General features: G+C 40.3%; 1 protein-coding gene and 3 non-coding genes across 6 annotated transcripts in view; 1 reads left to right on the top strand and 3 right to left on the bottom strand.

Annotated features, from left to right (window-relative positions):
* Positions 1-13,409, bottom strand: part of fchsd2 (FCH and double SH3 domains 2) — a 105,608-nt gene that overhangs the window by 75,966 nt on the left and 16,233 nt on the right. The window lies entirely within an intron of this gene.
* On the top strand, positions 2,302-2,374 carry trnam-cau (transfer RNA methionine (anticodon CAU)). The gene has a single exon. It is a non-coding gene; the product is annotated as a tRNA-Met (tRNA).
* On the bottom strand, positions 4,973-5,046 carry trnat-agu (transfer RNA threonine (anticodon AGU)). The gene has a single exon. It is a non-coding gene; the product is annotated as a tRNA-Thr (tRNA).
* Positions 11,896-11,969, bottom strand: trnat-agu (transfer RNA threonine (anticodon AGU)). Its single transcript has one exon. It is a non-coding gene; the product is annotated as a tRNA-Thr (tRNA).

The raw sequence follows: 13,409 nt of genomic DNA, 5'->3' as shown, positions 1-13,409 counted from the left end.
GTCATCATGGAAAGCAGGTTACTGGACAGAGGTTTGGTCTGTTTGTTGTGTGCCAATTGAGAAGGAGAGGAAGAAGAAGCAATGAAGCCACAGTATTTCCTATTGTTCTTCTTTTTTCAGCATGAATGGAAATCTTTACTAAAACAACAACTAGTGTGGACGGGAGTTGTTTTCACATGTAAATGCTGGCATAGTGTAGAAGTGGCTTCAGGAATAACCTAATCATTAGCTTTCATTCACATGCAGATGTTTAGGACTCCTTAGCCCAATGGGAGCTCCTATTTATCACTTGTAAAAGGCTTGTTAAGAGGGTTTGGACAAGTGTTTTTACCACAGTGACTTTTTTTGTCAAAACTCGAGCTGTGTGATGAGGGACACAATGCATCAGGAAAACTTGTATGACTGTCAGATAAAAGAGAATCAAATCTCGATTGGCGATGCTGTAATTGATTATTATCAGAATCAGCTTCATAGGCTGAGTATGTGCAAACATACAAGGGATCTGACTGCTCTCAATGTATGCCATATTTCCACTGCATGGTACCGTTCTTTTTTGGTTTACTATTGGTGAAACTTGTGGAGAGTACTTGATGCTAGGGCTCTCCGTTGATCTAATTATCATTTTTCTCAAATAATCAGTTATGTTTGGCCCATAAATGGAAAATGGTGAAAAATGTGTCACTGTTTCCAAAAGCCCAAGATGTCTTGTTTTGTCCACAACCCAAAAAATATTCAGTTTACTGTCAAAGAGAGCTAAAAGAAAACAGAAAACGCTCACATTTGAGAAATACATGACATGAGACATACAATTCATCCACTAATCATTGCAGCTCTGACAAATGCCGTATATTTTTTTTTGGTATTGCCTCGGTTCACTAAACAGCGTGTGAGTGAAAACACAGCAGGCCAGTGATTGTCCAGAGAGTCATCACACGTTACACAGCGGCTGCAGACAACTTTTTTTGTTCACTCCTCCCAGAGTTTTAAAAAAAAGTGACAGCAATTTTCCTTTGTTTGATTGCCAATGAGAGGATCTCAAAAAGAAAGTGTATTGTTCCTGTGTGTGCTGCGTTGAAGATAATGTTGTGGCAGTTTCACCTGCCATCACTATAGCAATCATCAACATGGAGGGGGTAGGAACTAGGGATGCATGCGATTAGTCAACTATACGATTTAACATTCCCACCCTCGCTAGGCAGCATCATAAATACTAGTCATTATAACAGTCATTCTAACATTATAAATTTATAAAAGCTGCTCAATTTTAACTGCTTTCTGAGTGTTAGGCTAGTTGAAATTAAATTTTGCCTTTAATTGACAGGGAAGTTAGTTGCCAGGAACATCCCTAGTAAGAACTGCATTGGAAAACAAAATTTGGATAAGTAACTGATAAAAAATGGACACACTGCTAAATAATAGGTGCACATATGCAGATAAGTTACAAGACATTTGATTGGACAACTGAATTAAAGTGCAGTTATTAAAATTTATCAACAATCACCACATGAAAGCACAGTATTTGCTTAACTGGGTGTTAGTAAATTAACATGGTTTAAAGAATTCAACGCTGCTTCCCTCTGGCTGTTTTGAAAATGCAATGGCTCTAGGGCTAGACCTTTCGCTAAGTGCACATTTAAATCCTAACAATCTAGCCTAAGGATATATGCAATGTGTGTGTGTAATAATAATTTAGAGGCTTTTATATTGTAGTACTAAATTTTACTGTAGCTTCAACTCTCCCAGTGCTGTTTAAAATAAACTCCACACAACAGACTGTGTGAGGGAACTTAACAGCTACAATTGAGCAGTGGGAAACTGGGGAAAGTGGGGGAAGACACAGAAAGGAAGACAACACTTACTGTAAGCGTAGACAGCATAATTACAGCCAAATCTCTCTATGCTAATTACAGCCCAAACAAATAGGGCAGTGCTTCTTGTCAAATGTTTCCCAAGGCATCATTTTGTGTTAAACCTGCTGTGTTTTGTCTGTTTTCTAAACAGAGGCTGCTTTAGATTTCTGGGTTTAATAGCTAAAAAGAGACACAAGAAATTCTTAATGACTGAACAAGTCTTTTATCCTGCACTGAGAGAGGGAGGGAGAGAGAGAGAGAGAGGCGTACTCAAAAGTGCAAAAACCCCAACTGTCAATGATCTACTGCAAGAAACTGGAGCACGTGTTTACTGTTTAACTCCACCCCCGTGCATGTCAGCTGAAATACTACATGCTCCCTCCCCTGATCACACAGATGCGTCCACCCCCACCCCTCAGACTTGAACAGACATGCTCAGCATGTCCTGCAGGCCTCGTTGGCGCAGTAGGCAGCGCGTCAGTCTCATAATCTGAAGGTCGTGAGTTCGAGCCTCACACGGGGCAGTGCTTTTGAGATTCATTTCAAAACCAGCACTGGTTTCATGACAACACCATGTGTGAAAGGGGACTCAACAAAACAAAACTCAGAAGCAATTTCCCATTTGACGTCTACAGAGTTAAATGGCCCCTCTTAAAGACATACCTTGTATTCTGCAATATGATTTTATGAGGTACTTACTGATAGCCAGTCAGTTAACTACAGTAGATGGTGGTCAGGACACCCCCAGTAAGGAGAAGCAGGGAGGAGTACCAGGACTTAAAAAAGTCCACCTATATTTTCACTGCTTTACCTTGCTGTCAGGCAGCTTTTTCTGGCTGTAAACCACAATTATGTTGGCCAAATACCCAGGGCTGTTCCGATTCCTCAATGTAATCAACGTCATCAATTATGAAAATATGTTGATTTGCATTTGATTGTGCATTGACGCGTTGCTATGAACTGCTACGCCTGGTCAGAGCACAGATTCACCTGGAGAACAAGCTGCAGAGAGCAAGACTCCCCGCGATCATCTAAAGTATTTTAGTTAGAGATGCAACACGAGTGCTGGACATTTTGCTGCTGACCCTGTCCACGGCATTATATTGCCTAACTTCCATGCTGGTATTCCTCTCTGCTTCTCCAAACTCATGTGTGCTGACTGACATCTGCTATAGGCAATACACTGACTACCATTAAGTACCTCATACAACCCCACTTCAAGTAATCTGATAATGTGCTGATTAAATTCACAATAGTTACATTAACATGACAGACAGAAATAATTCTGTGTAATCTCAAGATGACTGTGATCTCTCACATCAAAATGAGCTGAACAAAGGCACCCTACTTTGCAACATGACACTTGATGATCACAGACATTAGTGTGTGTGTGTGTAAAAACTGTCTCTTGACTCAGGGCATTAAAGCTCTCTTTCCTCTTGCTGTTGGACAGATGTGTGTGCTCCGTTCCAAACTAAACTAGATCGGCAGTGACAGCCGTTTGTGTTCTTCGCGTCAGTATCAACACGCTGCAATACAAAGCCCTGACAAACACAGCTCTGTTGTTATGTATGAATCTTCTTGTGTGCAACGGAAATATACACAATTTCACAGGTTAATTTTCATTAAGCTCATTTGTGCCTCCTTTAAAAATAGAACATCCGTTTCAGCTGCCCACACACATGCACCCTTTACATTGGATGTAAGACAATACATCCACAGGAGGCCACCACCATCCTAAAGACAAGGGAAATGAGCCAAACGTTTCTGACAACAATAAACACGGCGACGCTGGAGGTGGATTTAATAATCTTCCTCTGGAGAAAGAAGCAAAAGCGGAGGCAGCGTTGCAGTCTGTGCGGCCATTATAGAAATTGCAAGAGAATGCTTTTCACTAACTTATTGATAACAAGCGCCATATCGAATACCTGATGATTTTTACAACTTCTTCGTCAAGACTAAACTGTGACACTACCCCTCACAACTACCAGTGGTACTGCTCAGTATCATCCATATGGTCCATATCTGTAAGCTTTTAAAATGTGCAAAAATATGGACGAAATGTAGGAGCAGAAGATATAACATTTAATATGAAGGAGCCTTTGGGCTGATTCATGTGCAGTATTTATAAACTAATCCATTTTACCTTCTTTCAACTTAAAATAGAGCATATTTCAGATGGCAAGAGCCTCCAATGTCCATTTTCCAAACAAAATGATACATAGCTCAGCTTTGCCACATCTGTACCCGATCGGTGAGATAAAAGAGAGAGAGGTTTACTGGCCATCCATGCCTGACAACTTTTTCCAAATACTGGAAATGATCAGGTTGTTCTAAAAATAGATCCACTGAACTGACAGCATTATTCTAAAGTCATAGTGCTAAGTAGTCCATGTTTCTGATTGTCCTGTAAGTGTATTCCCATCTGAGGGCTAGATGAAGGTCATGCCTTGTGGTTACAAATCACATCCTGGAGAGATGCTTCAGTAGACTGAAACAGAGGTGATGCATTCCTATAAGCATCTTTATTTTCTGATACTTATCTTCCTTTCCTGATTCCGATACATTTACTTTGTGTATCAGGTGATACAGAATACCTATCTGATACAATCCACTCTGTAAAGTCTGTTTTGTTTCCCCCACAACACCAAAACAGTTCAGTCCAATGCAGTTCGCATCCACAAAAGAAAGACAGTCTGTGCCAGGTTTTACCGCAGATCCCAACAAAAGTTGTTTGTGCAGTTTAATAACAAACAATATATACACCAGGTACCACTGATCAATCAGTTGGTCTGTAACTTTGACAGTCAGCTTAGCAGCATCCACCTTAGCTCCACCAAGACCGGCAACTCTGGGAAATACACAATCCACCGGATTATTTCTCCTCTTGACAGAGTTCTTATTATCGCAACATGGCTTCAGTTGTACATAGTTTGCAATGGCAAGGTACGGTTCTTGTTTCACTCCTCTGACCATGACATCAGCTGCATACAGGGCGCTGCTGCTAGATGGTGTGTGATCTGTGTACTCACAATAGCCAGTCCACATTTTAGGTTGTAAGGGAGATATTTTCCAAAGTTAGTGTTTGTATATCCAGCACAACATTTGCCTGCCAGATGAAAAGGCACTGCTGGGATTCGAACCCAGGATCTCCTGTTTACTAGACAGGCGCTTTAACCAACTAAGCCACAGCGCCCCACATCAGTCATACTAATTGCCCATTTTACAAATGTCATCACCAGCCTTTAGGGGGCAAACCTAATGTAGTATTGATATCAACATAAAAACAGTCATCATTACAGAACAATCCTCCCCCTGCAAGAGTCCTCACACCTAAACCAGTGTATTTCCAACATGTGAGAACACATCTGACACAGATAATTCTCCTGTTGTGTGGGCAAATTTGGGTAATTTGGTTCTAATTTGATTCTAAGTATACTGCCTATAGTTCATATGTGAAAACAACTAATGAGTTTTAAGTGTGCAGCCACTGTGTGCATTTAATTTAATTTATGAATTCAACTTTATTATTACATGGATTATTACATTTGCAAACAGCTTAAATACAAGTAGTTTAAATACTGTAAGAAATGTTAAACCCTCAATACTTTAAGTAAAGAAAAACCATTTATTTCTTGTATGTTCTCATCTCAGTATTCGGCTTGAAGATACCTTTGCAATGACTGCAAATGACCACTTACAGCCGCTTCACACTACATGTTTGAGCAGTGTGTGTGTGCATGGCGTTAGTTGTTGGTTTTTGTTTCGGTGCACATATTGACAAGTTAGAGCAGCGACACAGCTAGCTTGAGCAGTGCTGCTCATGTGGCTGCAGCCACGTTTTATCTAGAGATTCGGAGTCTTGCCTATTTTTTCCGCATGACAGAAGTGGCTCTCTGCAAAAATACACAGTGAAAAAGATCTTTTGGCAATCATATCAACGTCATATCAGCAACATGACACCTTTCCCTACAGCTTCAGTGTCTATATCTGTAGAATATGCCACATACATGAAAAAATCAGACATAGGGCTATGAACTTTCTTTTTCTAAATCTCTTTTTTCTTTCTCACTCCCTCTCTGCCTCCATCCCTCCCTCCCTCCTTTCTCTGGACGAGGGGGAAAATCAGTGATTGCCTTGTGTTCGCAGTTATTTTCTTCTATTCAAGATGCTTCTGCAAACTCAGTGTAGAAAGATAGATAGTGATTTCAGCAGCTGCCCTGCAACAGATACGGTGCACAGGTATGTGCATGTAGTGTGAACCAGCTATTTGACCATACAAATACACAGTAGGGGTGTCCCAATCCGATACTGATATTGGATACCAGTTCGATATCAGCCAAAAAACGAGTATCGGATTTTATCGGACTGCATCTAAAATCTCCGATATAAGCGCTCTGATAATCAGTCCATTTTCTACTCCAGCACTTCTATCCATAGGAGACTCTGGTTGCTGACTATTGTTCTCTGTTTGAGTAACATCACTTGATCAAGCCTTTTCTAACAATCCACACTACAAAATAAGTAATAAAAGTATGTATGATTCGTACTGATATCGTATCGGATCGATATCGGTATTGGCCAATACTCAAGGTTGCAATATCGGTATCGTAACGGAAACGTAACGTAGTGAAAAAGTTGTATCGGGACATCCCTAATACACAGACATTATTGAACCTAATTATAAGAACATCATTTTTAGCTTTCCCTGATCCCCAGCCTTCCAAGTACAGCTGCACTGGACTGTAGAAAAGGCACTGCTGGGATGCAAACCGAAGATCTTCTGTTTACTAGACTTAAGCTTTGTCTACCTAAGCCACAGCTCCCTACAGCAATTAATCAGAGAGCAATGTTTACACTGGCAACCTCAGTAAATGACTGGTAAATGTACAAAGTGGATTTTTGTTAAAATATATATCAACACAGGTAAGGCTACAATTATTTTTCCCTTTATTGATAAATCAGTCAATTATTTTATCATCATTCAACAAAAGGTCAGAAAAAATGAAAAATTGCTGTCAGAATTAAATAGAGACCAAGGTTACGATTTATGGCAGCAAATGTTTTGGCTGGATAAATTAAATACCTTGAGTTAAAATCACAGAAGATGAAGATAATTTCAAAGTTAGAGCAATTATTCACCTATTAATAGAATCAAATACTTGAAGATCCCTTATTTGCATTCGATAAAAAGCTTGTACTGATCTTAGATCAGAGATGGGATTCGGATGCAGAAACTCCTGTTTACAAGGCAGACACTTTAACCACCGAAGCCGAACATATCAAGATTCTGATCCGTAGTTGGACTGCTAACCTGTTATCCTGTCCCCTTAACACACACGTAAAAACAAAACTAAAAAATTTAATGCCATGCAAGATGATAAAATAATTTGGAGCTTGAGACTGAGGTTGAACCTCAAGTTTGGTGAGGATATTCATTGTTTAGTGTGAGGGCGTGGCATCACAGCACCATTAGCCTAGACTACAACAAGAAACAAGTCATTAGTGTGAATGTGTGTATTAAGGGACAATATAAGATAACTAAAAGCTGAAACAAAAAATGCAGGTTTCTAAACATTAAAAAAAGGATCTGAATATGTTTAAGCCAGCTAATCAATAATTAGCTTTATTTTTTATTTTGAGATATTTGTGAAGGTCATCTACCAAAAACCTACCTTTGTAATGTGTCAATCATCTTCTTACACTGACTTTACCTCTTAACAGTTAAATCACATCTTCATCAGAGTTCTGCAAGCTTTCTTGTCCAGAGTTAGAACTTACTATATCAGTAATTCATTGGTTTTGCCATAAATCCAATTATTACTTAGAGAGATAACTATTAAGACGCTGCTGGGATTCAAACCTGGGAGCTCCTCTTCATGAGACAGGCACTTAAACCAATTAAACCTATACAAAACCTACACAAAACAAGTACTTGTACATAAACAGAAGTCTCCTGTGTCAAATCTCAACGCTACCCTCCTCACCACACCACTGTCAGCTGGATTTCAGCTCTTTACTGCATATCTGTGACTTGTTACCAGTAATCAGCATGAACTAAAAGCATTTATGGACTGTAAAATGAGATCAGTGCACTCTCTGTGTGACTGTGTGAATACTAAACAACTGTTGCAGTGAGTACGTTCAATTGTGTGTTCACAGAAATGTAGGGCAAATTAGCTGGGCAAGCTGGTTAGCTTAACACTTAGCCTGGCTAATTTCCAAACAGGCTAATTACTGAAACAACACAGTGGTCAAATGAATACACCTAACGGTGACAAGGAAGTGCAACATCATAAAATAGAGAGAAAGAATCAAATGCCACCATGAACCTGACAGCACAACATAAGTAGGTATCAACTGATCAGTACTGGAGTATTGATAAGCTCCTGGACAAATAATGCTGATATAGGTATTTATATAATGTTAATTCTCTCTAAAGGCTGCATTCAGACAGTATCAAGCACTGCAGTGATTAGCCACACAGTTGTACACCAGTGTGGGGGGGGTGCAGGGGTGTTATTCATGCTTAGAACACAACCGCTGTGTAACAATCAGGAAATAATGTTTTATTTCTCTGATTCACTGGCTTTCTGGTTACCAACAATCTCTCCTCTCAGTCAGTCTGTAGCCTGCACGCTGTCTCCCCTGTCTCACTCAAACAATGCACATGGACACAAACCAAAGAAAGCGTCTTGTGTTGCTATTTTACGGCATAAACTGCAGCCAGACCCAGATGTTTAAGCTGGGTAAACAAAACAAACCAAGCAAGGACACAGCTGTTATTTTTTTGCATCAAATTATGGAAAGTAATATAATATCAACAAAATCCTAACAATACCCATCCCTAATCAGTGACTTTTGCACTGTAACAACAACAGAAAACATAGCAGATAAGCTGAGAGACATGGAAGCAGAAACAAATGTATACTTTTAAAATAAAGGTTTCTGAGTAAAAAAACAAAAATGTATCTGAATTCACAACATCAAATATTTTGTTTTGTTTTTTAAGGAGGACAGGGGTCACCGCCCAAAGACAATGAGAGGGAAAATACTAAAGCCACTGTCTAAAATGTAATTCCCCCATTGAAGGTCCAGTAGATCCAATCTCTAATTGAATCAGTGTGACAGGCCCAAGCTGCAATGCATTAAAGGGGAAGAAATTCCCCTCACTTCCACGTGACAGCGTCAGAGGCATTTAATCAAGTTTTTTACTTGTCTAACCTTAAAGTCAATTCACACTGTACTTGGTACAGACAAGGAGTCGGATAACTCAACAAGAAGATACAATGGTTTAGTGATTCGTTAGGAACTGTCTAACTATCTCCCCTTATTGGTGATCCTAAATGACGTCTACTTCTTAAAACACTGAAAATGGCTTTAAGGAGCTGCACAAAGACATGATCTTTACAGACATATTAAGGGTAGAGAAGACACACAAAATCTACTTCAGTACCTTATCCACAATAGATGAAAAGCTCTGGTATCACACTGATAGTAGTAGAATTGTGCTGACTATGGAAACAGCAGTGGTGAGATTAAAACCCAGGATCTCCTGTTTACTAGAAAGGCTTTTATGTGTAAGGACACATTCAGACAGAATCAGGCATTGTGGTGAAAATGCCAGTCATCATCTCATTCATCTCAAATGGTGGTAGTATGTTGAGGCTGCAGCACAGGGGATGGTGAAAAAAAAAACTGCGACATGCAGGGAAAAAGTAGCCAATCATGAGCTGACGATCAGACTGCTCCACAGTCAGCCTGAAACCAGGCGCTATCCAGGCAGAGTTCATGGACCAAACAATGATAATCTTCCAGTTTTGTCCTTGTTTTGTGTATCTCGTGTACCCAGCTTTGACATCTGGGCCTGCCTTGTGGTCATGCTGCAAAATAGGGCCACCAAGAAGATTCCTTTAGTTTGTGTCCCTTTGTTTGAGAGAGAGAATGCAGCTGTGGTTGCGCAGTGTAGAGTCTGAAGGAGTTCTCATTCAGACGATAAAGCTATAAAACAATTAATGAAACTAGCAATGTCCATCTGCAATAGACACATCATCAATAGCAATAAGACAGAAGTTGGATAAAACATTCAACAGTTTTATTTAAAGCCATTAAATGCAATCCACCATGAAAGCACAAAACAAATACGCCCCAGCTCATAACCAGCTTGTACATCCCTTGATAATGAGAGAGATACAAGAGACACACAAACCTCCAATCATTTAACAGAAAACCCCCACGCGCACTCCCATCCTCGCTCATACACAGCCTATCATATTTGTAGGAACTATGTGTTACACACAAACAGCCATTCATTTAACAGGTGTGTTGGTGGGTTGTCCCGTTGGCACATTTGGATTGAGCTTGGAGTATAAGTGCTGCATCCAAAGGAGCCAGCTGAGGTAGAGAAGCTGATAAGACCTGATAAGGCCTGCTGCCACCGTGACCTGACTCCCAGGAGCAGATACCAACCCAACCAAGACCAGTAATAAACTTTTTTTTAATCACTTTAGCTGCTTCTATGACATGCCATCAGTCACCAGTGATATGGTTGATAATTATCTACAGATATAAAACTTCTCTACTATGATAGACTTTTTAGCTATATTGCCCTCACCTGACACACCAGGTAGCCAGGACCATCTGGGAAGTCGTCCTTAGAAATTCTTTGGAAAACGGCAAGCACTTTTTAAAAAAAATACTTCCAGGTGACTGGATGAACCATTTGTCTGTCATGTCTAAAGTGATGGTTTAATCAAATCAATCAAATCAATGCTTCCATGGATGCTTCTCGCTGTCATCACACTTGAACTCTGGCAACATGGATTCTCGTGTGATCTAACTACCTTGCAAGGTAAATATTGCATACGAGAAGGTTATGTTCTACACACAAATAACAACCTCCCACTTTGCTGCACAACCCTGCAGCTAAATGCCACAGTGCCTAATTCTGTCTGGATGTGACCTAAGTCAACTGCCTGATGTATTAAGCAACACCAAAAAACCTCTGGTTTATGATTTATGATATCACATGGAAAAAAATCTAGAAGTTGAAATCTAGGGCTGATGCAGTTTTTATGAGCAGTGATAAACTTCCTGTGGGTTTGAGTTTTACTCTCTGTGACAGTTTTTGATGTTCGAACAAAAAATTTTGACAAGTACGTGAGGGCATGGTCTCACGTCAGTGTCACTGAAGTTTCATCGGTCAAGTGGTTCAACGAAAATTCAGTGTCCTTCACAGTGATGATAACTGATCCCTATGTTTTGGAGCCACACAAAACATGACAGAGACTTCAAAGAGCCGTTGTGCAATCAAGTACAAAAAGAGATTCAGACAGAATTTTGGCATATGTTTTTGCAGAGCGCCGAAGGCTGAAGACAAGATAAGCAATGTGGAGTAATGTTTTTGAAGGTCTGGCAAGAACTAATCAAGGTTCTCTGAGTGGAAAATAGAAAAAGAAACATTTTAGGTCTTCTGATTTCAATTTAAAGGCCTACAGTGGAATCTTTACTTTACAGGACCAAGCATCTATATGTTTTCAAGCTTTGTTAGGCATAACAGTACTTCTCCAATTTCAAGCTGCATAGTGTAAATTCCAGGAAAGTCAATTTGTGGCCATGAGGCACTGATGAAATATTTTTACCTGTTCATTTCAAGCACCTTTTGGTTAGTTTTGTATTGGTTTTGTGGTAACAATGCATGCTCTGCAAAATTGCAAAAGAGCTCTGTCCTTGAATCAGACCAGTGGTTTTCAAACTGTGGAGCTGGGCACCATGGTGGGTCATAGGGCCACTGCAAGGGGGGTAGTGGATGAACAGGGGAAAACATGAGAAACCAAGTTTAATTAGTAGGGAAAATAAATGTGGGGTGGGGTGACAGAAAAAGCCTGAGGTCCACTGAATTACACATGTGGGTATGGCTAGTATACAATGCACTGTTGAGAGACATCAGTAGGTTTCCAGTTTATGAGCCAGAGGTCAGCACTTCACATTGACCTTTCCCCTCATTAATGACACCAACAAGTATTCCAGGACTTCATTGGAGAAAAGGCACTGCTGGGATTCGAACCAAGGATCGCCTGTTTACTAGACAGGCGCTTTAACCAACTAAGCCACAGCGCCCTGTGGCAATCAAGTACAGAGTAGTGATAAAATTGCTTATTTGCTGAAATCACAGTCTAAAGCCAAAGATATTTAATGTATAATGATATGAAACAAAGAGTGAATTTTCACATCTTAAGTCCACATGAAATGGAAACTAGAATGCTATTTGCTTCTGCATATGTTTCCTCTAAAACAGACAGATACAGAGGGACTTGTCATGGATATTGATTGGTGTTAGCGGCAGCCAAGAGTGCTGAATGTGTATTATGCCCCCTGCACTATGCAGCTACAGTGGTCTCAGCTGACTCTTTGCGGACTGGGTGGCCCCAGTGATCGCAGTGAGAGTGGGACCGTTCACAGCCTCCAAGACCAACAGTGGGTTGACGTCAGGAAATAAAAATAAGATAAAGAAATAACTTTAGAATTTCCTTCAGGATTAATAAAGTTCTCTCTTATCTATCTTATTTTATACAGTACAAATGTGGTTTTCTGGCCAGGTCTGGCTCCTGGCACCCAGGGCTGTGCTAGGTAACTTCACTACATGTCTGACTAAGCTCACTAGCTAACAGCACTACAGTTAGAGGTTAAAGTAACTTCTTAAGTAACAAGTAAAGCTATGTGTCCATCAGGAAATAAATAACTTCATTATTGTATTTCCTGTTGGTCTTGGAAGCTGTGTTCGGTGCTGAGCCCGGTTCCATTGCCCACTAACAGGAGCTAAGTTAGCAGAAACTGTATATCACACAGAGTTGAAGATGAGCAGCCAGAGGGCATGAAAACCTTTTTCGTTTTGCTGTATGTGATTAATAATAATTATATAATCATTATAATAAATAATAATTAACTCTCTGGACTTGGCGGTCTCACCTTCTCCACTCTGCCCACAGGGCTGTGTGCTCAGCCCCTGCTGTTCAAACTGTGCAGCCAAAACTGCAACCCCTGACATGGAGAAAACTCTATTGTGAAGTTTACAGAAACATCAGCCGGATTTCATACAACGGTGAGACTTCATCTTGGGAGGATTATCAACAGTCTTGCAGAGCGGTGCACAGAAAACAATCTTCTGCTCAACATCAACAAAACCACAGAGCTGATTGTTGATTTTTGGAAAAAGGAGACACATACCCCTGTCAGTGGAGCTGAGGTGGAGCAGGTGAACAGTTTTAGGTTTCTAGGAATCAACATCACAGAAAAGCTGTCATGGGTATCACACATCTCCACACTACTCAGCAAGCCTCAGAAACAGCTGTATTTCTTAAAGAAACCTAAGAGGGCAAGAATTCCCATATTAAGTTCTTGTCAGCTTCTACAAAGGAGTAACAGAAAGCATCCCGACTGGAAACATTACAAAGTGGTATGTGATGTGTGTGGCCCAGGACAGGAAGACGCTGCACTGGGTGTTTAAACTCTCCAAAAACATCATTGGTACCCAGCTACCAAGCATCAGATATCAGGGAG

Source organism: Lutjanus erythropterus, chromosome 4, assembly GCF_056507025.1.
Source record: "Lutjanus erythropterus isolate fLutEry1 chromosome 4, fLutEry1.hap2, whole genome shotgun sequence".
In the NCBI taxonomy this organism is placed as follows: Eukaryota; Metazoa; Chordata; class Actinopteri; order Lutjaniformes; family Lutjanidae; genus Lutjanus; species Lutjanus erythropterus.
Note: the sequence above shows the minus strand (reverse complement) of the source record. Positions and strands in the feature narration are given on the sequence as shown.